This window comes from Desmodus rotundus, chromosome 9, assembly GCF_022682495.2.
Source record: "Desmodus rotundus isolate HL8 chromosome 9, HLdesRot8A.1, whole genome shotgun sequence".
Lineage (NCBI taxonomy): Eukaryota > Metazoa > Chordata > Mammalia > Chiroptera > Phyllostomidae > Desmodus > Desmodus rotundus.
This window is the reverse complement of record NC_071395.1, coordinates 16434289-16460397: the sequence shown is the minus strand read 5'-3', so window position 1 is coordinate 16460397 and position 26109 is coordinate 16434289. Positions and strand designations below refer to the sequence as shown.

Below are 26109 nucleotides of genomic sequence, written 5' to 3'. Positions count from 1 at the left end.
CTGCAAATACCGAGTACCCTTTCTGCGTTTGGAACTTGTGTAAAAAACACACTCATTTAAATTTCAAAAGGTTCACGTTCCAACTGGCAAAGATTTTATGTGCTTCAAGCTTTTAGCTAAAACTATAAGAAATGGTATATGGGCTCTTAAGGCCTTTCTGAACCAATAGAGCAAACAAATACGGGCTTCTCAATTAAATACACAAACGTGTCCTTTGTTGTAATTGTCATTTTCTGAAGGGCAGAAAATGTACTAAGTTCTTTATGTACATTATATCAGTTAATCTGCACAAAAGTTGAGAAGGGTAAGGCGTTTTCCATGTTACATGTGAGAAAACATATTCAAGAGGTTAAATAATTGGCCTGAGTGCTCTGAGCTAGTGGTAGAGCTGGTCAGAGGGCACCTGCCACCTGAGAAGTTCTGACTAATGACCTTGTTTACGGACAGGAAGCCCAGCTGTATTGAGTACACACACACTGGGATCCTCACAGAGGGAGTGAGCGAAGGCTAACTTCCCTGGAGTCATTCGTCCTAGCCAAAGTTTGGAGTATGATTTCTGCACTCCTCCTCTGGATCTAACATCCGCATATTCCAATCTGGTGTCTTGTAATACAAACTGTTGTTTTTAAAGGAGAAATAGGCCTTTTGTTGGTTCTTCCTCAGCTAACCTACAAAATTGAAATTGTTTTAAAAAAATTTCCTGATCATTAAATTAATGCATACTCCATTGTTAAATTTTAGAAAATAGAAGAAGAGTAGAAAAGTAACCCTTTCTCTAACCAAGTGTAACCACTACTTACTTTTTTGGCACACACTATAATCTTCCTTGGATATACTGCATACTTGAACTACCTGGGTGCTTTCAGCCACAGTCGTTGCACCTACATTCTTTCTCATGGGTAAACCTGTTTTGCCAAATTTGTGGAACCTTCCTTGATTTTCCCACCTGTATTCTATAGCATTCTTGTTACGTTCTAATCATTTACTTATTTGTCTTTTTAACATAATTTAAAGTTTTTAGTGAAAGTTGTATGTAAGATGACTTTTTATTCCTGCATCTTCTCAATTGTTCTTCCTTGTATTTGCCCTTTCCCTTTCCTAACGGGCGAGATTTGGCTTTACATTCAAGGATCTTTTTGCCGTCTTTGTCCAGCTCAGTCTAGTGACAACCACCTTGCCGGGGTGAATGCCCACACGAACAGTTGTGCCATTAACTTTCTCCCGTTGCACTCATTCAGTGTAGATGACGTATTTCTTCCTGTGAACCTGGACGACTTTGCCAATTACTGCCCTTTGTAATGTCCTCACACAAACTGAACTTCATCGTCCTTTCAGTTGGGCATGGATCAAACATTGTAGTTCTGTCTCAGCTCCTTGGAAAGAGAAGACATCATCTTCCTGCAAATGTGGGAAGGTGCACTGAAATGCCTTTTACTGTTCTTGTTCTGCTTAGAACTCACAAAGGGATCGGACTTCATTTTGACTACCGGTGCTTCTACGATGCTGCTTGTCTGTCTTTTTAGACTGAGTTCCTAGGAGCAAGCTAAAGTTCTAGAACTATTAGAGTAACTTAAGAGGGGGACGAGACCAAAATGTCAGATGCACAAGTTATTCCCACACCTCTTTATGAACTGGGGTTCTTCTGTGGTTAAGTTTCTGCCCATCAACAGAGAAATGAGAAAAAATATACAGTGAGTTTTTCATTTAGTCAAACTTACTCACACTTCAGGATTGTGCTTTATTTTGAAATTGTTCATTGCATTTCTTTTATGTGATGATAATTATAGAATAGTTTTCTAAGTGTTCTTTGAAGAATAAAAAGTTGGTAACTTTATTGACTCCTTTTCATTTTTTATTTATGAATTTTTTCTTGGCCTATGAAATCCTACAGTCTAGTAATCACTGAGATAGGGAATAGCCACTGGATTCAGCAACCACAATACTTGCACGATCCTAATCTATCTGCCCTACTTGTTTTAGGTGGCCTCTATGCTTTCTGGATATGACAGCTTAAGCCTGAGGGTGGATCCAGCTTGATAGTGTTTGGAAAGTAGGAAATGGTTGTAACTGGCAGATGGTACTAGGGTCAAAAGCAAGCTCTTAGTCATTCTGGATGAAATTCATATAGATAAAATGAAGTTTCTCTTTATTTGTCACTGTATCACGTGAAAACAGGTAGATGGAATTTTGTCATCCATAGAGGATATGTTCGGATTAGTCTGACTTAAAATAATAAGTTAATAAAAATTTACTTTGAGGGATTCTGGTAGGTGGGCATGTTAACCCTTGGCATGTATCTGCGTATCTCTGTACAAATATGTCCATGGTGGTTTAAAATGTCCATAAAAAGTGCTGGCTGGTGTGGCTTATTGGATTGAGCGTTGGCCTGCAAACCAAAGGGTCACCGGTTCGATTCCCAGTCTGGGTACATGCCTGGGTTGTGGGCCAGGTCTCCAGTAGGAGGTGTTCAAGAGGCAACCACACATTGATGTTTCTTTCCCACTCTTTCTCCCTCCTTCTCCTCTCTCTAAAAAAATAAATTAATTAAATTAAATAAAAGACCCATAAAAAGGTAGACTGTATCCTTAAATCTGCATGGGCTAGTGACTGATTTGACCAACAGGATATACTGAAAGTGATCAGAATCACTGCATGTGACTTCAGAGGCTACATCATAAAAGGCCCTGCAGTTCCACCTTGTCTGTTGGAACACTTGTGGTTGGAACTTTCAGCCAACATGTAAGAGGTCTGACTGCCTGAGGCTGATGTGCTGTGAAAAGTCCAAGACACATAGAGAGACCCCTTGAAGGTACTCTGATTGACAGTCACCACTGAGTTCGGACCTGTGGTTAGGCGAGCCCAGGTGCCAGTCATGTGAGTGGAGAAGCAGACTCCCACTCCCAGCCATTTGAGTTGCCTTTCACCCTTTGGAGTCTTCCCCGCTGAGGCCCTAGACTTGTGAGGTGAGCCATTCCTGCTCTGCCTTGTCTTGATTCCTGGCCTGAAGAATCTGTGAACTCAAGGAAATTAGAAGACAAGACACAGACTGGGAGACAGTATTTGCAAAAGTTACATCTCATAAAGATTTATTCGAAATATACAAATAACTCTTAAAACTTAACAAAGACCTCAGCAAAGAAGACATACAGATGTCAAATAAGCATATGAAAAGATGTTCCACCGCAGAGATATGCAAATCAAAACTATGACATACAACTAAACACTTACTAGAATGGCCAAAATCCAGAGCACTGATACCCAATGATGGTGAGGATGCTGAGCAAAAGGAACTCTGGTACATTACTTGTGGGGATGCAAAATGGTACAGCTTCTTTGGAAGACAGTTTGGTGGATTCTTATCAAATGAAACATACTCTTACCATACTTTACAGAAGCTGGAGTCCTCGCTATTTACCCAAAAGAGCTGAAATCTTATTTCACACTAAACATGTACATGAATATTTATGGCAACTTTATTCATAATTGCCAGATCTTCAAAGCAACCAAGATGTCTTTCAATAGAAAAATGGATTAATAAACAGTGGTACATTCAGACAATAGAATATGTTCATTCCTAAAAAAGAAATGAACTATCAAGCTATAAAAAGACCTAGAGGGACCTTAAATGCATATTACTAAGTGAAAAAGCCTCTCTGAAAAGGATATATGCTCTATAATTTCAACTACATAACATTCTGGAAAAGGCAAAACTATGAAGATGCAACATTAGTGATTGCAGATGGCAGTGGGGGAGAGAGAAACAGCACGGAATTTTTAGGGCAGGGAAAATATTCTTTCTGATATTATAATGATGAATATATGTCATTATACTTTTGTCCAAGCCTATGGAATGAGTCCTGAAGTCAACTGGACTTTGGGTGATTTTGATGTGTTAATGTGATTCATCCTTGCTAAAAATGTACTGAGTGCCCTAGCTGGTGTGGCTCTGTGGGTTGAATGCCGGCCTACAAACCAAAGGGTTGCTGGTTCGATTCCCAGTCAGGGCACGTGCCTTGGTTGTGGGCCAGGCCCCCAGTGGGGGGCGCACAAGAGGCAACCATACATTGATGTTTGTCTCCCTCTCTTTCTCCTTCCCTTCCCCTCTCTCTAAAAATAATAAGATCTTTTAAAAAAATGTACCATTCTGGTGAACATACTGATAAAGGGGGAGGCAACTCATGTAAAGGGGCACTGGGTGTATGGGAATTCTCTATACCTTTCAATTTTTTTTAGTAAACCTAAAATTCCTAAAAAAAAAACCATAATAAAGTCTTTTTAAAAAAAAGAATCCATGAGCATAGTGAAATGATTTATTTTACGTCACTGAGTTTAGGGTTGTTTGTTATGCACCTGTTCCAGTGAATAGATAACTGAAACAATGTCTGTTGTCTATTTATAAACTCTGTATCTAATCTCAAAGAGACTTCTTGCTTAAAGTGATTTTCTTTTTGCCTAGAGCTAAATTTAAGCCTAGGTCAAGTGCCTCAGGGTTTTTTTTTGGTTTTGGTGGTGTTTTTTTTTATAAGAATTTATTTGAGCCAAATTGACAACATGCTAGTGAGGAAGATCTCAAATGCTCCAGGTTTTTCTTTTTAAGGTATACATTGCCTTGGGAGTCTGAGATTGTGCTAACCAGTCAAAAGAGTTAAGTGGGTTTTAGATTTAATTGTGGTAAATGCAGGACAGAGATACGAGCAGGTCTTTATACTTGATTTTGTGAGGTACCATTTTCTCTCCTCCCTCAAATGGGAGGGAAAATGGTCTATTATTCACCAAATGAGTGGGGAAGAAAACAAAAAATGGTAAAGTTGTAAATGTCAAACTTTAAAAAATTAAGAGTTACAAAAAATTTAAAGAATATTTTAACTAATTTTAAACTATTTACTATCTGGTCTTTACAGAAAGTATGTCAGCTCTTAATTTGGAGTAAATTTTAAAACTTTTATGATGGGCTTTTACGAAGTTGTTGAATGAGTCTCAACATAAAGTTCATTCATCTCTTCACTAGGAAAGTACTTACATTTTAGTAGACTTTCTCACACTAAATATTTGGGAAGCTCTAGTAGTTTGTTCCATAAACCAACATTGAAAAATCATGCTTTTATTTATTTATTTATTTATTTTTGTTATCTTACGTAAGAGTAAGATTCTCTGATGTAAAACTAAGATTCACTGATTTTAAAGGGACTGCACAGTAAATTCCGAGTAGCAGGCCCCAGAAAGTCCTTTAGAGCCAGGTGGAGTGGAAGAAAAAGCCACACCACATGTGACTTAGTAAGGAGCTGCTGGAGGCGCTGTCTTTCCCACTTGGGTCTGTGTTTCTGATTCTGCTCTAAGCAGGCCATGAACCTGAGCATGTTCCTAAGGCAGAGCTTCCCAAACTTTCTTGTTTTACAGCACCCTTAGAATCTCAGTAATTTTTTCAGGGTTCCTTGAGACAAATATATAATAGTTCCATTTATTAAGTAATTGGATCCAAACAACCTAATCGTACACATGACATAATATCTAACAGAAATTCTCTCAAAGATTAAAAATATCTCATGGTGTTTCTGTCAAAAACTGAGAATATCCCACGGTGCCTCTGTGTTCACTGCAGTGCCCTAAGTTTGGAAATTCCGCCCTTGGGGCTTCCATTTGTGTTTCTGAGATGGACTTGCCTTTGTCCTAGGCCTTGCTTCTCGTTTTATCTGATACTATTCCTCACATTTCCAGGACTTTTCTAACAATAATTTCTGGTGACACTCTTTGCTTACAGATTTAATTTTTGCATTCTGGATTCAGGTTTATTCCTTTAGTATATTAACTTGCACATTGGATTTTCTTTATAAAGGCTCTTGGTTTAAACTACTAAACTAATATTTAAATAAATAGGACAGTTGCCCTCATCTTCGGAGGTGTGTTACTCGAATTACTGGATTAATGACAATGAGGCTCTCTTGTTTCCTCACAAGAAAGGTGATAAAGTATCTTAAGCCACCTGATAATTCGTGACAGTACATGCTATGTTTCCTTACTCAAGTGAGGAAGGCACTGTGAATAGTGTAAACAACTTACATAGTAAATAATAAATTACCTTTTTAATAAATTATTCCTCAGTAGATGACCTTTCCGGTAGCTCTATCTGGTGGGGATTTTTTTTCCCCTTATCTACATTGATGTTTTATTTTCAGGCTGATTTAAGTGTTACTTGTGGAATATAAATTATAGGCTAAAAGGAATGTGAAAAACCCTGATAACTTTATTTTTATTTTTTTATTATTATTCAAGTACAGTTGTCTCCATTTTCCCCTCATAACTCCCTCCCACCGCATCCTCCATCCTACCCCTCAATCCTACCCCTCTTTGGCTTTGTCCATGGGTCCTTTATACATGTTCCTTGATGACTCTTCCCCTTTTTCCCTCCATTATTGCCCTTCTCCCTTCCCTCTGGTTACTGTCAGTTTGTTCTTTATTTCAATGTCTCTGGTTATATTTCGCTTGCTTGTTTTGTTGATTATGTTCCAGTTAAAGGTGAGATCATATGGTATTTGTCCCTCACTGCCTGGCTTATTTTACTTAGCATAATACTCTCCAGTTCCATCCATGCTGCAATGGAGGGTAGGAGCTCCTTCTTTCTCTCTGCTGCATAGAATTCCATTTTGTAAATGTACCCTAGCTTTTTGATCCACTCATTTACTGATGGGCACTTTAAACCACAGATTCAAAACAAGATAATTCAGAAGATTTTGGAGAGAAGGTATTTCTGGTTAGGAAGAAGATTCTGTACATCATAAAAAGTGAGAAAAAATTTTTTTTTACTGAGACAAATTCTCTTAGGATTTAAACAAGGATCAATATGTCATTGGTACATTTGATGCTAGACTCTGGTGATCCTTTTGGAAAGAAGGCTTTGATTTACATGAGGTTCAGAAATTCATGGGAGGATTTTATGCCAGTGTGGGGAGCTCTCTGTGAACTTGAGTTTTACCTCTTCCTTTTCTCAGGCTGTCAGTTGCCATTGTGTAAACTACGGAGCACATGTCCTATATGGCTTTACACAGGCAGGACGTGAGGGTGGGACGGCAATTCCTTGCTCTCCGGCGCTGTGGAATGAGTGTGCTGTGCATGTGTAGTTCCGAATGGGGTCCACCAGACTTGACCAGAGTGACCAGTGCTGCTGTTTGTGTAGCATCTTCATTGTGTAGGGCAGGACTAGTCCTTGTTTTGCTCCTGTAATGCAAATCCTGTGATTTGTGTTTTCCAGTTTTCTCATTTGAGAAAGGAGAGGAAAACAAGGAGAGAGCAGTGTCTTTGTTTTTTCCTTTCCTGCTTGCACTCTCCCTGGAGCTGCTTCTAAATCAGGATATAAGCCAAGCAGTTGTCCCATAGTTGAGTGTTTTCCACTTCCCCTGTTCTGAGGAGTCCTGGCTCTTCTGATCAGTGTCCCCAGGAAGGAAGACAAGTGGAAAACATACCTTGCCTGATGTGATTTCTGTTGCTCCCATATCAAATGATCAGGAACTTAGTGGCTTAACTAATGTATTTTTATTATCTTAATGTTTCTGGAGGTGGAGACTGACTTTGATCTCAATGAGCTCAAACCTGGGAGTTGGCAGAGCAACATTCCTTTCTGAAGGCCCCAGGGAGGATCTCTTTCCTCGCTCATTCCAGCCATTGGCGGGATTTAGTTTCTTGAAGTTGTAGCACTAAGGCCCCTGTCCCTGCTGGCTGTCAAAGCTGTCTACAGCTTCTAGAGGAGGTCCACGTTCCTTGCTCCATGGCTGCCTCCTCACCTTCAAAGCCAGCAGCAGTGAGTTGAGTCCCTATCAAGAGTTCCTTTTTTTATTTTCATCATAGTTTTAAAAAAATCTTCACTCAAGGATATGTTTATTGACTTTAGAGAGAGACAGGAAGGGAGAGGGAAGGGGGTGGAGGGGGAGAAAGAGAGAACTAGAGAGCCCAAGAGAGAGAGAGAGAGAGAGAAACATCGATACAAGAAACATTGATTGGTTGCCTCCTATAGATGCCCCAACTGGGGATTGAACCTCCATCTCTGGTGTATGGGATGATGCTCCAACCAACCGAGCCACCTGGCCAGAGCTTCATTATACATATTTAAGGACCCATATGATTAGATTATTTGGGACCACCCAAATAATCCAAAATAATCTCATTTCAAGGTTCTTAACCTTAATCACATCTGCAAAATCCGTTTTTGCCATGCAAGGTAACATATTCAGAAATTTGGAATTAGGACATGAGCATCTTTGGGGGTCACCATTCTGCTCACCGCACCTAGTGATGTTAAAAAATGCGCTGACGCAAATGGAACAAATGGTCTTCAACTTTTAATCATTCTGAAGCTGTCAGTTTTGTACATTGTATATTGATACCTAGAGCTTTCTTTCCTATGTTAACTGAGACTTTCCTACAGGAACTGATAAATAAGTATTTGAGGACAAATATTTCATATAGCTATATAGAATAAGGGGAGGAAATAATGAAGGACAGATGTTGAGATGAGGGAAAATTTTATTTTTCCTCCAAAAGTGGAAGGAAGGAAAAGCCACCTGTGAGCCTGGTTAAATGCTGAGGGGAAGGAATCAGAAGGAGAGTGGGGTGTAGCAGACTAGAAGCAATCTTCCCAAATCTGTTTTTCTCTTGTGCCATAGTAGGAGAGCTTTAGGTAGACACACAGCCATCCAATAAGAAATTACATTTCTTAAGCCCCCTACTGTCTGAAGTTTCAAACACTGATTAGATTCCTCTAGTAATGCATTCTCTGCACACTTGGACGGCAGAAGAAGTTGTCCCGTAGACTGTCTAGGACAACCCAGAGGCCACACTCTCCATCAAGCGCTGGGTAAGGGAGCAGGAAGGCATCTCTGAGGTGGCTCTCTTTAGAAATCCAGAGAAGACAGTGGGAAAATTGTACAGAAATTGCATTTCTGACTATGGTAGGGAGATGGAATTCCAGAGGGGAGGAGGCTAGGCAGTCGAGCCTAGCTAACAGAGACAACTTCAGATGCAGTTGGTACAATAATGGATCAGAGAAAGGGTATAATAATAGGGGTGTTTGAAATAAATTGGCAGCCTAGAGAGGCTGCTTTATATAGTAGAAGGGATACTTTAAGGTCAGCTGGGAAGAAGCTAACCAGATACTATTGTTAGGATTCATGGCTTCTTACCAGGTTTCCAGAACTCAGCCAGTATGTAGACCTAAAGCCCCTCAACAGAAGTAGAGGCCGGGAGCTTCTGAAAAAGACCCTGCAGCACAACCAGAGATGTACGCAGTGAATAGCTTCCAAAGCGTTTGCAGAGTGACCTGGAGCTACTTACCCAGGGGACTGTGCAGCAGGGGAACAGAAATACCTAGAACTTCGGGAGCTCATATACTGGCTCTAATTTTACACTGATACTCAGAGGCCCCAAAGACTGTGATAGTCCACTGAAGTGGGAGCTTATGGATGTCAGGAGTTAGATGAAGCCCTGGCCCAAATTCATCTAACAGTGGGTCCAGTGGGACTTCAGACCCATCCTGTGTTTATTATTCCAGTTCCAGAATATATGGTGGGAATACATATACGTGTACTTGGTAACTAATAGAGTACCCTCTGGTTCCCTGTCCTGTGGAGCAAGAGGTATCATGAAAGGAAGAACCATCCAGAGTTCTGGAACTCTTCCCATGCCAAACACCAACGGTAAGTGGTGAGTAGTGCTCCTGGAGAGATTGTGGAAATGACCACTGCCATAAAAACCTGGAGGGAAACGGGAGTAGTGGTTCCTGCTGTAGCTGCGTGAAGTGTTGCTGTTTGACCAGAGCAAAAGCCTGAAGGGCCTTGGAGAATGGCAGACTACTGCAAACCCACAGAGACTGTGGTGGTAGTTGCAGCTGTAGTTTTAGATACAGTATATTTACCGGAACATGTTATCACCTGGCACCTGACATGCAACTGTTGACCTGGGAAATGCATTCCATTCCATTCCAGTCAGGAGGCAAAATCAGAAGCAGTTTACATTTATATAGCTGAAAAAAAGTATATCTTTATTATATTTTATAAAACATCACACTGGTCCTTTACATTGATTATCACATTGTTACTTGAATGTAGTGAGCAGAAAGTAGAAAGTACATGTACCAGAAGGTGGGAGACAACTTGTGATAGTTCAGGGCTCTCCCACTTTAGTGAAGTTTCAAGGTGGTCGTTCATTTGGGGCATAGTAGGAAATCCCTTCTACAGAAAGAGGCAAATGGTAGTACCTTGCACCAATCACCACAAAGGAAGAGGCACGGTATATGATGAAACCTTTTGGATTTTGGCGATGATGGCAACATTTGGGCATGCTGCACCATCCCAAGCTGCCAGTTTTAGGTGGGTCCTGGACAATGAATGAGCTCTGTGGCCTGTCCAGGCTGGGATGCAGGCTGATGTGCCACTTGGGCCTCATGATGGAGCAGATCTGAATGTTGTCTCAGGCTTACCAAGGAAGGCATACACAAGGTGAAGGGAAACAGCCGCACCTTTTGTTATTATCAAACAATTGCTCTGAATTAAACACTAACTGCCAAATAATTCTAAATAATGATTACTGGCCATATGGTTCTGTCAGGGTATCAGCTGGTCATATGATTCAACCAAAGTCACACATGGTCACTCAAATGGGATGACTTGAGAGTTTTACAGGAGATCTTTACAAAGGTTTGGGCAATGCCTATGGAAACCACTTGAAATGGTGCAGTAGCAGGGCAAAGAGAGGACGTAGTCACTGGAACACGAAGGTAGAGAAGTTGTGTGGAGTGGGTCATCTGAAAAGATCTTGTGTGGAGGGATGTTCCCATTAATGGAATCAGCTCCATCTCATTCTCCTCCCTTTCTCTGATCTCACACTCATGCCTCCCATCAGCCAATCCCGGGTGGAAGTCAGAGGACAAGGGAGCCTGCTGGTATGGTTTGGACAGATCAGCCTCCTGAGGCATGGAACACAGCAGAGAAGGGCAGAGGATGGATTTGGAGTGACAAATGGAAGAAATCCAACCCAGCATAACAAAACAAAGTATTAAAAACAATACTTTAGCTTAAACCAATCCTACTCCCACTGTTTTTATTACTGGCTAACTTTTTTTATTATGAGCTGGAAATTAAATTTTTGAGACACATATTTGCCTAAATTTATATGATAAGCATCATTGTTTATTTTTTTCTACACCTACGTAAATATGAATGATTTACATCTTTGACTTGCTAGCGTCCTTCTGAAACTGGCTGAGATCTCATCATCATCATTCCTGTTTTACCCACAGAGAATATGATCCATTATGATTTTTGAGTATGACCTCATTTTTACGTGACCACAGAACTGGCCTGCTGCAGATTTGTCCCAATTATTTCAGCCATCTTCACGACTGATTCTCATCACTATGGGTGGAAGGAACTGTGTGACCATCTACACTGATTACGAAGGAGCTTGCAATGATAGGATTAGCAGTGCCGTAGCTTGTTCATCCTGCACAGAGACATTCTTCTCAAGGATCAGTTTTTAAAAATCAGCAGAAGAGAAGAAGCTGACCCTTCCAAATTTTTTCCATTTGAATTTTCAACTACACTGTTGCCAGCATTTAAAAAAACTAGTATAATAGGGCCCTTGTCCTGAAATAAGTGCCCAGCAACTTTGGAAATAGTAAGTGGGTGACAATATCCAGATCTGAAGTTTGTAGCAACACCAAACTGACCACACTAGTTATCCTCAGGGAGCTCAAAACTGCATGGTGTATTTTTTGAAAGACAAAGCAAGACGAAGTGAGAGCAAATTTTGAAACTGAAGAGTAGCAAAATTTTCTGCAAAAATATATAATATCAAAATGAAGCTTGATGGTCCAGTTTTCTTTCCAGTTATAGTTAATCCTTAAAATTTCTAATAATGAGCTAGTATCGTGTGTTGCATTAGCCCTACCATTGTCATCTTCATTCAAGGCCTTAAAGAATTTCAGTTTTAAGAAGGAACTGTGCTTTCTTAACCAGATTAGTTTAAATTTGGGGAGTTGTGTGTGTCTGTGTGCACAGTTACAAATTTTTAGATCTGGCAGGGTTTTGTTTGGGTTTATTTTTTCCCCAAAGATGAGCTAGACACATTCTTATTATGGGAGCCTCTTGTTATAAACTTATGTTTCTACTTATAACATTTATATTATTTATTATAAATATTATACTTATATATTATATATTTATAATAATATTTATTGTGGAGGCTACATGATTCAGTTTACTGCTGATGTAAAGAAAAATATTTCTTTGGTCTTAACTCGCAACTCTTCAAGAAAAGGTTAGGAACCTTAGAACCTCTCTTAGCTGCTATTTCATCATTTTTTTCTTTTACTTTTTCTCAATAGGTAGGACCTCTTCTCATGCCTCTCTGGCATTTCAACCTCAGTATTCCTGACAGCAGAGAAGTATGAAGACGTGCTTCCCGGGAGTCTGAGATAGCTTCTGAAGGTACAGCAAGGGAGAAACTTCTCTCATATTTTATTTGAAGAATTTATTGGAACTTTGCAATCTATTTTTATTATATTATATATATTTCTATTATGCTTGATACAGTGCTTTATAATAACATGCTCAATATATTTTAATTGTTGTTTATAATGAGGTCCTGGAAGGAAAAGAAGCAGTGAACTTCCAAGCTATTCCACTTGCTTTCTGGTAGAAGATTCTTGAATCTGAAGTAGTGTCAATAGCAATTGACGAGATTATATTAAGTGTGAATTTTTGTTTTGATTATGTTAAACAAAATGTCCTGGAGTGAACGCAGATTTTTCTCTGGCTGAAAGTAAGAAATTTAGAGTAACTCTGATCACACTCACTGCAGTGGATGATCAAGGTTCGGGGCAGAATGAAATAGCGAGGTGCGCTCTCCTCTCTCCCAGGGGTCAGAGTTTTTCTCCAGACAGGTGCATTGGGCCATCGGTTCATGTCTCTGCTACCTGAGAGATGAGAAAGGAGGTAGTACAGTGGGGCAGGGTGGGCATTAAGGACTTAAGGAAACATGGTAAATTTTATTGAAATGTTAAGGGAAAGCCCACCATGTAATGACAATGAAATGGAGCTGCTGGGTCCCCTTGAAATACTGGAAACTACTGGTGTAGAACAAAGAGCACTCTGGAGCCAGGCCAATATTACTCCTTATAAGCTCTAGGACAGGGGTGTCAAACTCATTTTCACTGGGGGCCACATCAGCCTCGTGGTTGCCTTCAAAGGGCTCAAGGTAGAGCTCCGTGCCCCTAGTTAAGGAGTAGTTACATTTATACAGTCCTAAAATTATATCTGACCCTTTGAAGGCAACCGCAAGGCTGATGTAACCCCCGGTGAAAATGAGTTTGACACCCCTGCTCTAGGACCTTCAATAAGATATCTCGCTGAGCCTCAATTTCCTTATCTATACAATGGGTTGACTCAGCATTAAATGAGACAATATACCCATGGAGCCTCTCATATGTAAGTACTTCCCTGTGTGGTGTACACCTATGAGCTACTTTGCTCAAAACTCTCTACTTTCTCCTGAAAACTGCTTCTTCCTTTCCACCCACATGGTACAGCAGGAGTAGCCATTTTTTAACATGACCCAGCCCACCGGCCAATGAATCCTTTCTCAGAATTTCTTGGTCTAGGCACCAAGAAATGGAGCTGAGAGAGCCTCCTGTTAACCCATCTGAGGAAGCTGTGGGGAAAAAAGTCTAGGAGTTGTCGGCAGTTAGCATAGGTCTCCCACAGTGTAGCAGGCTGGTCTATGGAGAGGAAGATGAAGTAGCAGGTAGGTGGAGAGCAACAGGAGAGGCAAGACAGCAAGGAGCAAAGCTGGTGTTTGAGTGCCTATTTCTGACTCTTCCTGAGACCTAATATGATTCTTGTCCTCAGTTCTGTGAGGAACCCCAGGATCCTTAGAATAAATTTCTTTTACTTAGCTAGCATGCTGGATTATGCCATGACATCTTGGTTAAGCTGGGAATTATGTTTCCCAAAATCTTCCATGCACAGTTCTGGGTTGGAGCTGGCCAAAGAGGAACTTTCAAGACACTGAGGGGAAGCAAAGACCATTATTCCTGGAGGGGCACCCTGACCAGGTAGGCACAGAGGTACTCTTGGGGCCCACTTTGTTCTCACTCTCCTCCACAGCATCCTGCTCCTCGTCCCACTGGGTGGCTGTTCCTGCTCACACAAAGCAGACTCAGCCTCTTCCTCCCCTCTCTCTGGACACTTGGCTGCAGGCCCACAGAGGTGGTAGCTGCACAGAAGGAACATCTTCCCAGCCATCTGTCTGTGAGCTCCCCCTTTACAGTCCCACTGAAGCCACTGGGTATATAGTTGCCTCTCAGGTTTCCCCTCAAACTCAAATGTCAGTGCATTTAGAAGACCTAGTTAGTGATTCGCTCATGTCCTCCCACCTTCACTTCTTCAGCTGCTCCCACATTTGTGTGAGGTCTAATTCTTGTAATAAATCTCTGGTAATAAATAATTCTTGTAATAAATTGTTCCCATAATACTCTACTGATGCAGACACTGGCCTGCAGTGTCTGCAGCGTTGTGGCTGAGATGAGACAAATTCACATGGACTACCAAATCCTGTGGAGGAAAAGGGACTGCACGGCCACTCTCTCAAGGGGAGAGCGCCCTGACCCTTGCCTTGACAGGTTTTTATTGCTTTTCTGGGCACCTTACATTGAGGATGGTCCTCATTTAATATACACAGGTTCGCTTTAGGTGGTTACCTTCTACAGAAAACAAAGGAGAGGATGTTGCTAATTCCATCAAAAAAGAAGGATGTTTGCAAATGTAAAGGGAAAAGTGGTTGAACTGGTTACACTTGTCCTTGGAAGATTTAGCATAGATTTCAGGACCTACTTTAAAGATATGCAGTATACGTTTGCTGCCTCAATTCAGGGTGAGGGAGTTTTAGCAAAAAGCAAGTCTCAAAGCGGCCTAGGTACAATGCAGGCCTGAATCCCCATGGGATTACCCTGTCCGTGGGCGTGGGTCCCATGTGCTGGACCTTACTTTCCACTGGCCTCTCCGAGTGGAGCTGGGCCCACGCCACGCAGAACCGTCTCCTATACTCTAGTGTTCTGCTTCTTTGAAGTCTCACTGCTACAGCTAGTTTGTGTTTCTTTTGCTTGCATACAAATCAAAATGGTCTCAATCATTTTTTCTAGGTCTTTCGCATTCCCTAAACAAAAAGACTTTTAAAAAAGTATGTTTTGGGAGGAGAAAAATGATAAATTTTCTCACATTGTTTTAAAAAGATTTTATTTATTTTTAGAGAGAGGGGAAGGGAGGGAGAAACACAGGGAGAGAAACATCAATGTGTTGTTGCCTTTTATGTAGCCCTCACTGGGGACCTGGCCCACAACCCAGGCATGTGCCCTGACTGGAAATTGAACCAGTGACCTTTTGGTTCACAGCCCATGCTCAATCCACTGAGCTACATCAGCAAGGGCTCACATCATTCTTTTTTATAAAGAATGGATTGATGATAACTAATGGAAATTTCATTGTAATTGTCTTATATGCCCTGACCATCTTGAGCCAGGTTGAGGAAAACATGTTTGACTTTTGCCTCTCCCAGGGCAGTAGATAAAAACACCTTGAGGAAGGTACATTAGGAGGACACCAGGGTCTGGAACAGAGAAGATATACCTTGAACATGGTATTAGTGGCAATGACCTTTCCTTCATCTCCATGGGCTCAACCAGAAAAGCAGAAACTCTGAAATACACACATTTGTTACAGAGATTAGACTTTATGCAAGTGTGGGAGCCTATTGAATAGTCTCTGTAAGGGTATTTGTTGTCTTTGTGTTTGAGGCTGGAGCTGAAAGTCCAGTCTTCCTAAACTTTTGGATACCTTTCTTTACAGCAAACCAGGGAAGTCCTTCAGGCAAAGGAAGACAAAGCTAAGATGAAACAGCACAGTTAGAAGAGCTGTTTCTCTTGGCAAAGAAGATTCAACACAATACCGGCATTCCAGGTACCCAACTTCATTGCAATCTGGTCATATGTCTTCATTTCAACATTTCTAAGGTCCCAGTCATTTAGGACATGCCAAGACATCCTTCCCAAAGCAAGGGACAAATCATTGCATCTGATGTATATCCATTTTCTATTGCTGGTAACAAATGACCAGAAAGAGTGGATTACAACCACCCAAACTGGTCAGATGGCTGGCTTGTCTGTGCCGGTCGGTATTCAATGGGCTGACGTCAAGGTGTTGGCGAGGGCTGCAGTTGTCATCTGGGCTTAGCTATTTGCTGCTCTCCTTTGTTTGGAAGCCCTTTTAGAGATCCTCCTTTGTTAGTGGCCACGTGTACGAGGGTGTGCTGCTAGAGCAAACTCTTAAAACTTCTTCAAAGTGAATACAAACGAACTGGGTGTGGGAGGCAGCCATTAGAGAGGCCACACCGAGGGTGGCCAGGGAGGGAACTTCAATAAAATGACTTCTAAGATTATGTGGGCTGTTGGCACATTTTAATAAAACACTAGTAAAATTAACTATATAAAACCCTTTTTGTTTTGGTAGCGACTGATTGAAATCTAATTGTACTTTCTTAAAGAAAAAAAGAATTTGTCGATGTAGTTGGAAAGTTCAGAAGTTCAGCTCACTTCAGGTACAGCTGCGTCCGGGAGGTCAAATGATTTTGCTAGGACTCTGATCTTATCCAGGCTCCTTTTCAGCCTTCCTCCCATGACTTATAATGCCCAATAAAATGTAAATGCTGTGTAAGTAGCTCTTATACTGTATTATTTAGGGGAGAGTGACAAGAAAAATGCCTGTACTTATTCAGGACAGGTGGAGCTATTGCAGGTCTAACTACAGAGTACTCATAAGCAACAACATAGCATTTTTTTCTTTAGTATTTTCAATCAATCTGTGGTTGGCTCAGTCCACACCTGCAGAAACCCTGGATCTGAACTGACTGTACTAAGAATTACCTTTTGTCCCTAAAGTCCTGCGTCAACAGTATTGCTAGCTATAACGACAACAACAAAAGCATATAAAACTGCCTTTTCTTTCAGGGGAAAAATATCAAAAATACATTTTCTTTTTAAGAATGGAAGCGAACTTAATTAACTTTCTTGTTAGCCAAAATTTGATGGCTAAGGGAAAGCCATATGACATATGCATCTCTTCTTTCTCTTTTTTCTTCCTTTCTTCATTATTTCTTTCTTCCTTTCTTCTTTTCTTTCTTTCTCTCTCTTTTTTTCATCTTTTGAAAGTGCTTATTACACTCAAAGGACAGAGGGGGAAAAAACTAGTTTATCACTCAATAAAGATATTTTGCCAAAAAAATGCTTTTGAAACATTATTCAGATAATTGGAAGTTATTAAAAAGGGATTGTGAAAATATATGAATGTTAAAAATTATATCAGTTATGTCAATGACTCATCAGAAACCTTATAAAACTTCTTAAAAGGTAATTATATTAAAAACTATGAAAAGATCTATTCGTAATTATAATTTAAGAGAGCTCCTCCACTGTTCTTTTTCCTGATACTTTGTTTTCTAAAAGCCTAAACACAGGGCATTCTTTTCTTTTGGGTGTGATGTTGGCCATTCACGCACGTGCATCGGACATAACAGCAGGCACCACCAGGTTGCGCTGCGGTTCCACAATGGAAGCACAGGGGCCGGGGTCCAGGGAGGATTCTCAGAGGTCTTAGTTAACCATCTTATTTCTGGGTTTGAAGCTAAGAGTGGTGGAGACAAATATTTAAAAGGAAAAAGAAGAGATTTTTTCCTAAAAATAAAGACTTCGTAATTCACTATAATTTACAACTTGTTATTCAGTCAAAAACAAAAAAAAGATTTTCTCTGAGAACATTTAAGTTCCTTTGAGAAAGACTGCATTCAACACAGCCCCGTTAGTTAAACCTTTCCTGATGGCAATAAACAAGACAACAACAACAACAAAAAACAAGCAAACAAACAAAAAGCTACATCGAAAGTTTTGTTTCCTAAATGCTTTAGTTGATGATAGATAAGACTTCTTAAAAATACCAAAGTAGAGTATGTTTTATTTAAAATTATAGCAATATCTTTGGTGTAAATCAGGCTTTAGAAGATATAAGAACATTTCAACTTGAAAACAACTTTTTTTTTTTTGAGTAAAGCCCTTTTTAATTTTCTGCTCTTCTTTTCCCCAAATGTCAATATTTATGAGTCAAGGGTTGTGGGAAATGTTACCTAGAGTTACAAGAGGCCAGAGTTTGCCCTCTTCCATCCCTGGGGAGTCGAGTGTGAGTGCCAGAGGGCAGCGTTTGGCTGCGAGGACCCAGTCCTTCTTTATTTGCGCCCTGTGCTATGCCCTTTGAAGTGAAAGAAAATTTCGTTCTCAGCTCCGCTTTATAAGATGTCAACTCGCACACATTTCTGTATATCCTTTTGGCATGAAAGCAGATGCAGACTTACAGAAAGCAAAACAAAACAAAACAGCCAGAATTATGCAAGTGATTTTGAGATTTTTGAGACAACATATTCTCAAGCCTAAATTCCAGATAAGACCATCGTTTTGGCCATATCACTGTCAAAACATTAGTCCCTTCAGGTTTAACCTGTCTTAGGGTTTTGGTAGTATTTGTTTTGGGCAATGGTAAAGACAGTGGCAATGAGACCGAAAGCTTTACAGAAATAAGGTATGAGTCTCACAAAATATTTGTAAGTTATGGAGATTATATTTATTTTGGAAATGCGTTGTTAGCTATCAAGATATGAAAAATTCATTATTTAATCCAGGTGGCTTATTTTAATTTGTTTCCTCTCAAACTGTCAGTCACTGGGAGCTGAGCAAGAAAATAAAAGCTGAACACGATCTAGCTGTACTAGGTAGAATAGACTGGGAGATAAACTGGAAAATCAGGGTCATTAACAAATGAAAGAAAACCCCAGAAGTACTCTTAAAAACAGGCACCAGTAAAATATGTCTTAAGGTCAAATGGAATGCCCTGACATTTATTCACAATTTCCTCTTGCATTTTGTTTGCAGGGTCTCCTCTTTATCCTTTTCCTACTTCAAATCTTTAACCTATCACCACACTCCATAGATGGTTAAGGTTCCTAGTGACTTTCAACTAAGTTTCACAATTTTTAAAAATTGGTTCTTTTTACCTCAGCATTTCTTTATTTATCTCACATTATTTTTATATGTCTGACCAAAACACTCAACTGGTTCAAGCACTTGACTAATTGTCAGAAATTCATAGAACGTTTTATTTTCCCAGATCAGGGGGTAACTGTACTACTTCATTTTGGGGGAAAGTATGACAAAAGAATTATTGAGATTAATGAAAGAAGTAATTAGGGGATATGATAACATCAGCTTTTTTGGGGAAAAAAAGGTTCTCTGTGGGAAGAAACTTTTCTTTTATTTTCTAAACACATGGTCTAGGCCTTTGCTTTTTCTCCCCTCCTGTGTTCCGCTAATTCTGAGTGCATCTCTCCCCTGGTCAGCGGGCGCCAGTGTTCTGCTATTTAAACTTCCCAAGCCGTGGTTTCTTCATCTATAAAAGGGAATAAAAACATTTAGCTCAGAGATGTTGAGAGAATTAAATTAGTAACGTGTTCAGGTCTTGTGCCCAATGTGTGATCATTTCCTTCTTCTTTTCATCATTGACAGGAATACAAAGAAACAAAACACGTTTACCTGCACTGTCCCCTCAAATACCTCTACATGGGCAGAATTGGTAGAGATCAGTACGACGCTTGTTGGTGCTAATCTGTGCGCTGCCTAACACTCCAGTCTGCAGACTTGAACGCCAGTCTTGAGACCACTCGTAGACATGCTTAAGGAAATTAGCTTTGGAAATAAGACTTTGAAACCAAAAGTAGAAGTTCTAGTCGGCCAAGTTAGTGTTTTCTATTTGGTTCATATTCATATGTACCCTTAATGCACATTTCCATTGTGCCTTCCAGATTGCATGTCTGCGTGAATGTTTTAAGTCTGTGTGGGAAGACAATGACTAAAGCACAGTTTATGAAGGTATTTCAGGTTTTGCACATCTGTCACTCCAAAAATTCAATAGTTACATAAAATTTTTGTCCTGAAATAAGCTGAAAAATAGCCAACTCCCTTTACCTAATAACAAATAACATGGGTTTCTATGAAAATCAAAAAAAGGGGAGGATAGCTTTTTTCTTAAAAAATTCTACATGTTCAAGTGGAAGTGATCCTCTTCCAATGGGTTGCTTTGGAGGTCTAGGCTCTTCCTTTGACCACACTGCTATTGCTCTAGGTGTTTTAGGGACTTCTGTTAGAATTATCTTTGGGACTACGTAAGGAGTATGAAAAAGAAAGCTAGTCTTATTATATTGTACTCACCTCCTATTTAGGCTAAAGCAGCTCTATCCAGTTGATTACCATCTGCCTTATTGAATTCCTTGGTCATTTCCAAAAATAAAACTTATAATGATGAGAAAAAGATTTTTCTGACCATTGGGGGCATTCAGAGCAATTCGCTCACTGTGTGAAGGAAGGCAGTTCCTAATTGGAGTTCCAAAATCGGGTTCAAGGGTAATAATATCGTGGAATGTTGCCAACTATTTGAGGGGACAACTTTCTTTGTTTGGATAAACTTGGTGTGTTTGCTAAAATCCAGTGACTTTGCCTTGTAGTCATGTCTTTTGAGTGCCAGTATCTATGCTGTCAAATAGGAATCTTTTTGGGCTGATAGACCTCATAAAAAGATAAATGCTGTTATTTAAAAAAGAGTCATTGTGAATTTTTAACCAGAGTCTGCTGTGTTTAGATTTCAAAAACTTCTGAAAAGAAGGAGAGACCTGTGAAGGCCTTGTGCTCACACAGGCCTGTGATCTTCTTCCCTTTGTTCTCACGTGGATTTGTTTAGTGAGCTGCTGGAGCTTGTGTGTGTGACTGAATCTAAACTAGTCCTGGAAGAGAATGATAAAGACTACGTGGCCCATATTTGACACAGAAGCAGGAAAACAACATGAACTCATTATTTGACAAAGAATTTAGACTTTGATCTTAGCATAAGTATAAATAATAACAGGATAGAAATAAGGGCTAAAAATATTTGCAAGCTATTTGCATTTAATTATTAATAAAAATGGGAGATTGGTGAAAAAGGACGAAAAAGAAAGTAAGGCCTCAGCTTCGGGTCGTATGTTAGACCAAATAAAGCTGTGGGAGTTGGCAGCACATACAGTCTGAGGCGCTCCAGCGGGGCCTCCGGACCTTTGGCTTTCTAAAGGGACTCCTGCGGTCCCTGGTCCTTCGGGCATGACAGCCTTAGACCCTTTGGGCTGGGGGGCTGCCAAACCACTCATTTCCCACAAGACTTCAGCAGACTCATAGTCTGGGCTGGCCATCTGCATGGTACGTTCCCAATAAAGCTATATATTCTTTCAAATTGCTCATATTGTAGAAAGCAGTATGTCAGCAAACCTGGGATTCTTTAGTAACTCAGTAGCTGCGCCGTATGAACTATGAAGGCAGTATCTTTGAGTCACATTTGATTAGAAATCGTTCTTCTCCCGCAAATGATTTTTAAACTTGAAGTAGTGTCTATTTTCTTTCTCCAGAAACGCTCTCTCACTTTAAATAAAGCCCATGTATAGTTTACTGTGCTGTCAGAGATGTACTTGCTTTTATTTCATCAAGACCTTAAGTGTCAGGGACAGATGTCCTTGTGCCCCTCAGGGCTGTGTGACCTAATGACCCCCATGGTCTTGCCAGGTCACTTGCAGGGAAGGAAGGCCTCTGGGAGGGAAAGGAACCCCCTGAACTGCCCTTACATTCTCCTCCTGGCCTGATGCCAGCATGTGTTTGGCAGCTTCAAACATCCATGGAAAGAAATGATAACTGAGAGCAGAATGTCTGGGGCAGATGAATAACAGCTGAGTTCCCCAAATCTCAGTAAAACAACTAAATAAAAGGTGATGTGGTTTTAGAGATACCTCAGAATGTTTCTATCACAAAACGTATTCTATTTTGTTTTTTACCTTCTCTTAGCTAAGTAGGCTGACATTCTTCCTTAGCTAAGTGAAGGAAACCAGACACAGAAGGCCACATAGTGTATGATTCCACTTATATGATATTCCATAGAGACAGAAAGCAGATTAGGGGTTGCTTGGGTGTGGGGGAAGGGGAGTGGGGAGAGACTGCTTAATGGTATGGAGTTTCCTTTTGGGGTGTTGAAAAACTTCTGGAATCCAGATAGTGGTGATGGTTGTGCAACATTATGAAGGTATTTAATCCTACTGAACTGTACATTCGAAAATGGTTAAAGTGATCAATTTCAGGCTTTGTGTATTTACCACCACAAACACTTTTTTCTTGTTAAGTAAAATGCTGGTTAAATGCATAGGGAGAATAATTGTTAAGTAATTTGCACTTGTCAATATTTTAGTATTAGGGAGAAAAACATTATTATCGACCCCATATATTTGAATGGAGAAAAAGCAAATACTCCCAACTACACATTCATTTTCTGTATTTGTACTTTTCAGCAACTATTAGGGTCAGATGACTTTTTGTATTCGTTTGTCTGTGGGGAGATGCTACTAGTTTGAGTATTTCAGAGGGGAAAGGCCAGAAGTCACAGCTCCACATTGTGTTGAATTATAAAGAAGCCTGTATGTTTCCATGAGATCAAACCGATGTTTGCCAGAGGGGAGGGGGCAGGGGCTGGGGGAAAAAGGTGAAGGGGAATGTAGTCAGGAATACTGTGAAAAGTTTGCAGGGCGACGGATGATCACTAGGCTCATGAGGTGATCACGTTGTAAGATATACAAACGTTGAGTCACTGTAGTGTACATCTGAAACCAGTATCATGTTGGAAACCTACTGTCCTTGAGAAAGGGGGAGGAGGAGAAGTTGAAGGAGGAGATCTGCCAGAGGCTTCCTTTTACGAGCACACTGGCAGTGCAGGGGCGGTTTGGGCCTAGCGGTCTAGCGCCCACTGCCCTTTCCCGCCCCCTCCCCACAGAACCCCTTTGCTGCAGCCACACTGAGACACTTCCTCCCAGAGCACTGGGGGACCTTTGAAGAGTCCATGCTTCACGCATGTGTTTCCTGAGCCTGGAAGTTCCTCGTGCCTTCATTCAGCACAATTCCTTCAACTTCCAAACACCCCACAACAATTTATGAACTGCAAGAAGCCTTAGAAATCACATTACGCTGACCAGCAATTAATGATAAAAAACCACTCTTGGAAGAATCCAATTTGGCTATCTTATTGCGTCTTTTCTTTAGATAGAAAAAAATAGCATCTGAACTCTGAACTGCACTCAGGAGAAAAATAGACACAAAAGCTTTTTATGTGTATTTTTCTCCTGAGCTCAGTTTTTTTGAGGGTGATGGTCCTGGAGGACTCTTACTCTGCTGTGTGAAGGCCAGGGAAAGAGTCAGGAACTCCAGGTCCGGCCGCAGGGGCCTGAGCAGTCTTCTGGGGCAGCCACAAAGGGATCCTCAGCATGCACAGTCTCCTGACTCCAGTGGCTCTGGCACGGGCGATGGGGGAGGGAAAAAGGAAGGTCTTCCTTGTGCTGTTGTGGTCTGCCTCTGGGTTAAACTGAACAGTGAGATCAAAGTGGTTTGTTTGTTCAACTAGTTTATTTTTTAGTGAAACACTTGTTTGTTTTGTTTTGAGGTAGTTTCTTAGGAAGAATTAAGGGCAAAGCAAACTGGAAATTACTTGTTTCTTCCATGTAATCCTAATAATAACTACAAGTTTGTGATAGTCTTTTGGTTCCCACAAAGATATTCGTACTCATGTGGCCTTGTATGTGTGTATTTGATCATTGAAACATATTCCTTTGGCCAAGAAAGATATTTTTGCTCTGTGCATTGAAAGTTAGTGTTGCTAAATGCACAAAAGGCAGTCTACTTGCTAAAAAAGTCAGAGTTAAAAAAAAATTATTGAATTTATTGAAAAATTTAAAAATTGGCTGAAAAGTTAGCAGAGTGTAGTAATTAGTGGTTGTCTCTGGTATTTTAATTTTTATCTGCATTTTTCCCTCTCTTTTTTTTACTCCCAGTAACGAGTAAGTGCTATTTTTATAAACAAGAAAAAGCAGTATTTAAAAATTTACAGAACAAACCACTTTAAGCAAATCTACTTCATTGAACAGCACAGTGAAACCTTTTGGGGAGACCATGAAGAACAAGTCTGTAATTGAGAAGCTACCTATCACACACCCATTTTCAGAGCTGTTGTCCAAGGATGGTGAGAAACTTAGACCCCCTCGGCGAAAGTTATGTCTCACCTCAGTGTTAGGTAAGAGGCTTCCCTATCACATTTAGAATAGTATTCATTGTGTTACTTTACTTCTTTATGTAACTTCTTAGAAATGAAATACTGTATTAAGAAAGTTTGGGACTTAGTTTGCAAATTATTTTCCTTATTAGGAAATATCCAATTTCCTTAAAAAATCAATTACCAGGAAAAATCAGAATATATTATTCCTTCTATTACTGTGACTCCTTGCTTTGGCTCATTTATGATAGAGTCATCTAGGTGCCTGGGATTTCTGATAATTTTATAAGTTTAATCGTATACCCAATTTCTGATGATAATAACAACAGTGACATCTGATTACAACAACGGTAACATGTGCTTAGTGTTTTATAATTTATAGAGCACTTGTATACATGTTCTCGAATGATCCACAGTATCGTTATGTCCAGATGAGGAAACTGATTCTGAATGGTCAAGAGGCTGACCCAGCACCAAACGATGTACTGAAAGAGGACTTTAGAAACAGACAGACTGGGTCGAAACCAGCCCCATAGTGCACAAACTGAAAAACTACCCGTTTATCCACTCAGAGACCCATTTTCTTTCTCTCTCCTAATGGCGACTTGAAATAATGAACGTGGAGTGCCTGGCACATAGTAGGTTGTCGATAAATGTTAGTTCTCTTCACACTCTCTTTTACTAACTGAATCCTGGGTTCAGAGCGTCGTTTAGGAAATGGGCCTCTTGGTTATGGATGCCTGGCCTCCGTGCTTTCTTGTTTATTGTACTTGGGCATGTTCATGCTCTTACAGAGCCAGACGGCAGGCGCCCAGAGCTGAGGCGTCCACTCCCAGCACCTCGCACGGGGCCTAGCACTAAGTAGGCCCTCGGTACGTGTTTGTGGTGTGAATTATTGAGCTATTGAGTGAATCCACGTGTTTGGTTCCCGGACACGGCACATGAAACACCCTAGGGTGCCTGAGCCACATCGGTGTCTGCTCTGGTTGACTTGGTTGCACAGTGGCCTGTGAAGCCCACCCTGTGCCATTGTAGCAGAGACCAGATCATTTCTGTTCTCCCTTCCATCTCCGTTAGTTCGAATCTCTGACACTGGTGACAATAGTCCTCTTCCCCGTGCCCCAGGGATAGGAGCCCTGATGGGTAGAGCCCAGCCCAAGTGCCAGAGGGGGGAGTGAATAACCTCCGTTAGCACAGGCGTGGGCATGGACTATAAGAGTGGGAGTTTCTGAGGGTGTGTTTTTTCTTTCAGGCCTGTGTCCTAGTGGAAAATTAGCATTTCTTTCCATTACGATTATAGGCAACACATCACAGTAGTGTTAGCAGTGCCTATGAGTTTCCCGCCAATAGAAATCACTGATATTTCTTATCATATTACAGTTATGGGCAGATCTCTCAAAACATCACCTACACTCATGACTCCTTTGAAATTAGGCTGGTTATTTGACCTGCCCCTAGATTTTGTTATTTTGTTAACACAGGAGACATATATTGCCTTATCACAAATTTGTTTTAAAAAATGTTCTGATAATGGTATTGTAATGTAATTGGTGTTCTTAAAGTTCTATGTATTTAAAAAATGTATTTAAGAATATTATTTATTAGATTCCCCAAAATGGTCATGATCCCAAACCATCAAGAGCCCCTGCTATGGATCGAATGTTTGTCTGACCCTCAAATTCATATGTCACAGCCCCAATGCCGCATGTGATGGTAGCTGGAGGTGGGATTTTGGGAGGTGATTAGGTTTAGATGAGGTCTTGAGGGTAGAATCCCCATGGTGGAATTAGTATCTTTATAAGAAAGGGAAGACAGCCCCCTCTCTCTCGACCATGTGAAGGTACAGCACAAAGGTAGCCAGGAAGCA

General features: G+C 40.5%; 1 long non-coding RNA gene and 1 pseudogene across 3 annotated transcripts in view; one reads left to right on the top strand and one right to left on the bottom strand.

The window, feature by feature from the left end:
* The window catches only part of LOC112312674 (uncharacterized), a 251719-nt gene that overhangs the window by 337 nt on the left and 225273 nt on the right, over positions 1–26109 (top strand). For all 3 annotated transcript variants that reach the window (XR_006656660.2, XR_008425222.1, XR_011650348.1), the window contains exons 2-3: positions 12371–12473; positions 15888–15998. This is a non-coding gene — a long non-coding RNA (uncharacterized lncRNA). The remainder of the gene's footprint in view (positions 1–12370; positions 12474–15887; positions 15999–26109) is intronic.
* LOC112312461 (large ribosomal subunit protein uL24 pseudogene) lies at positions 475–1838 on the bottom strand (annotated as a pseudogene).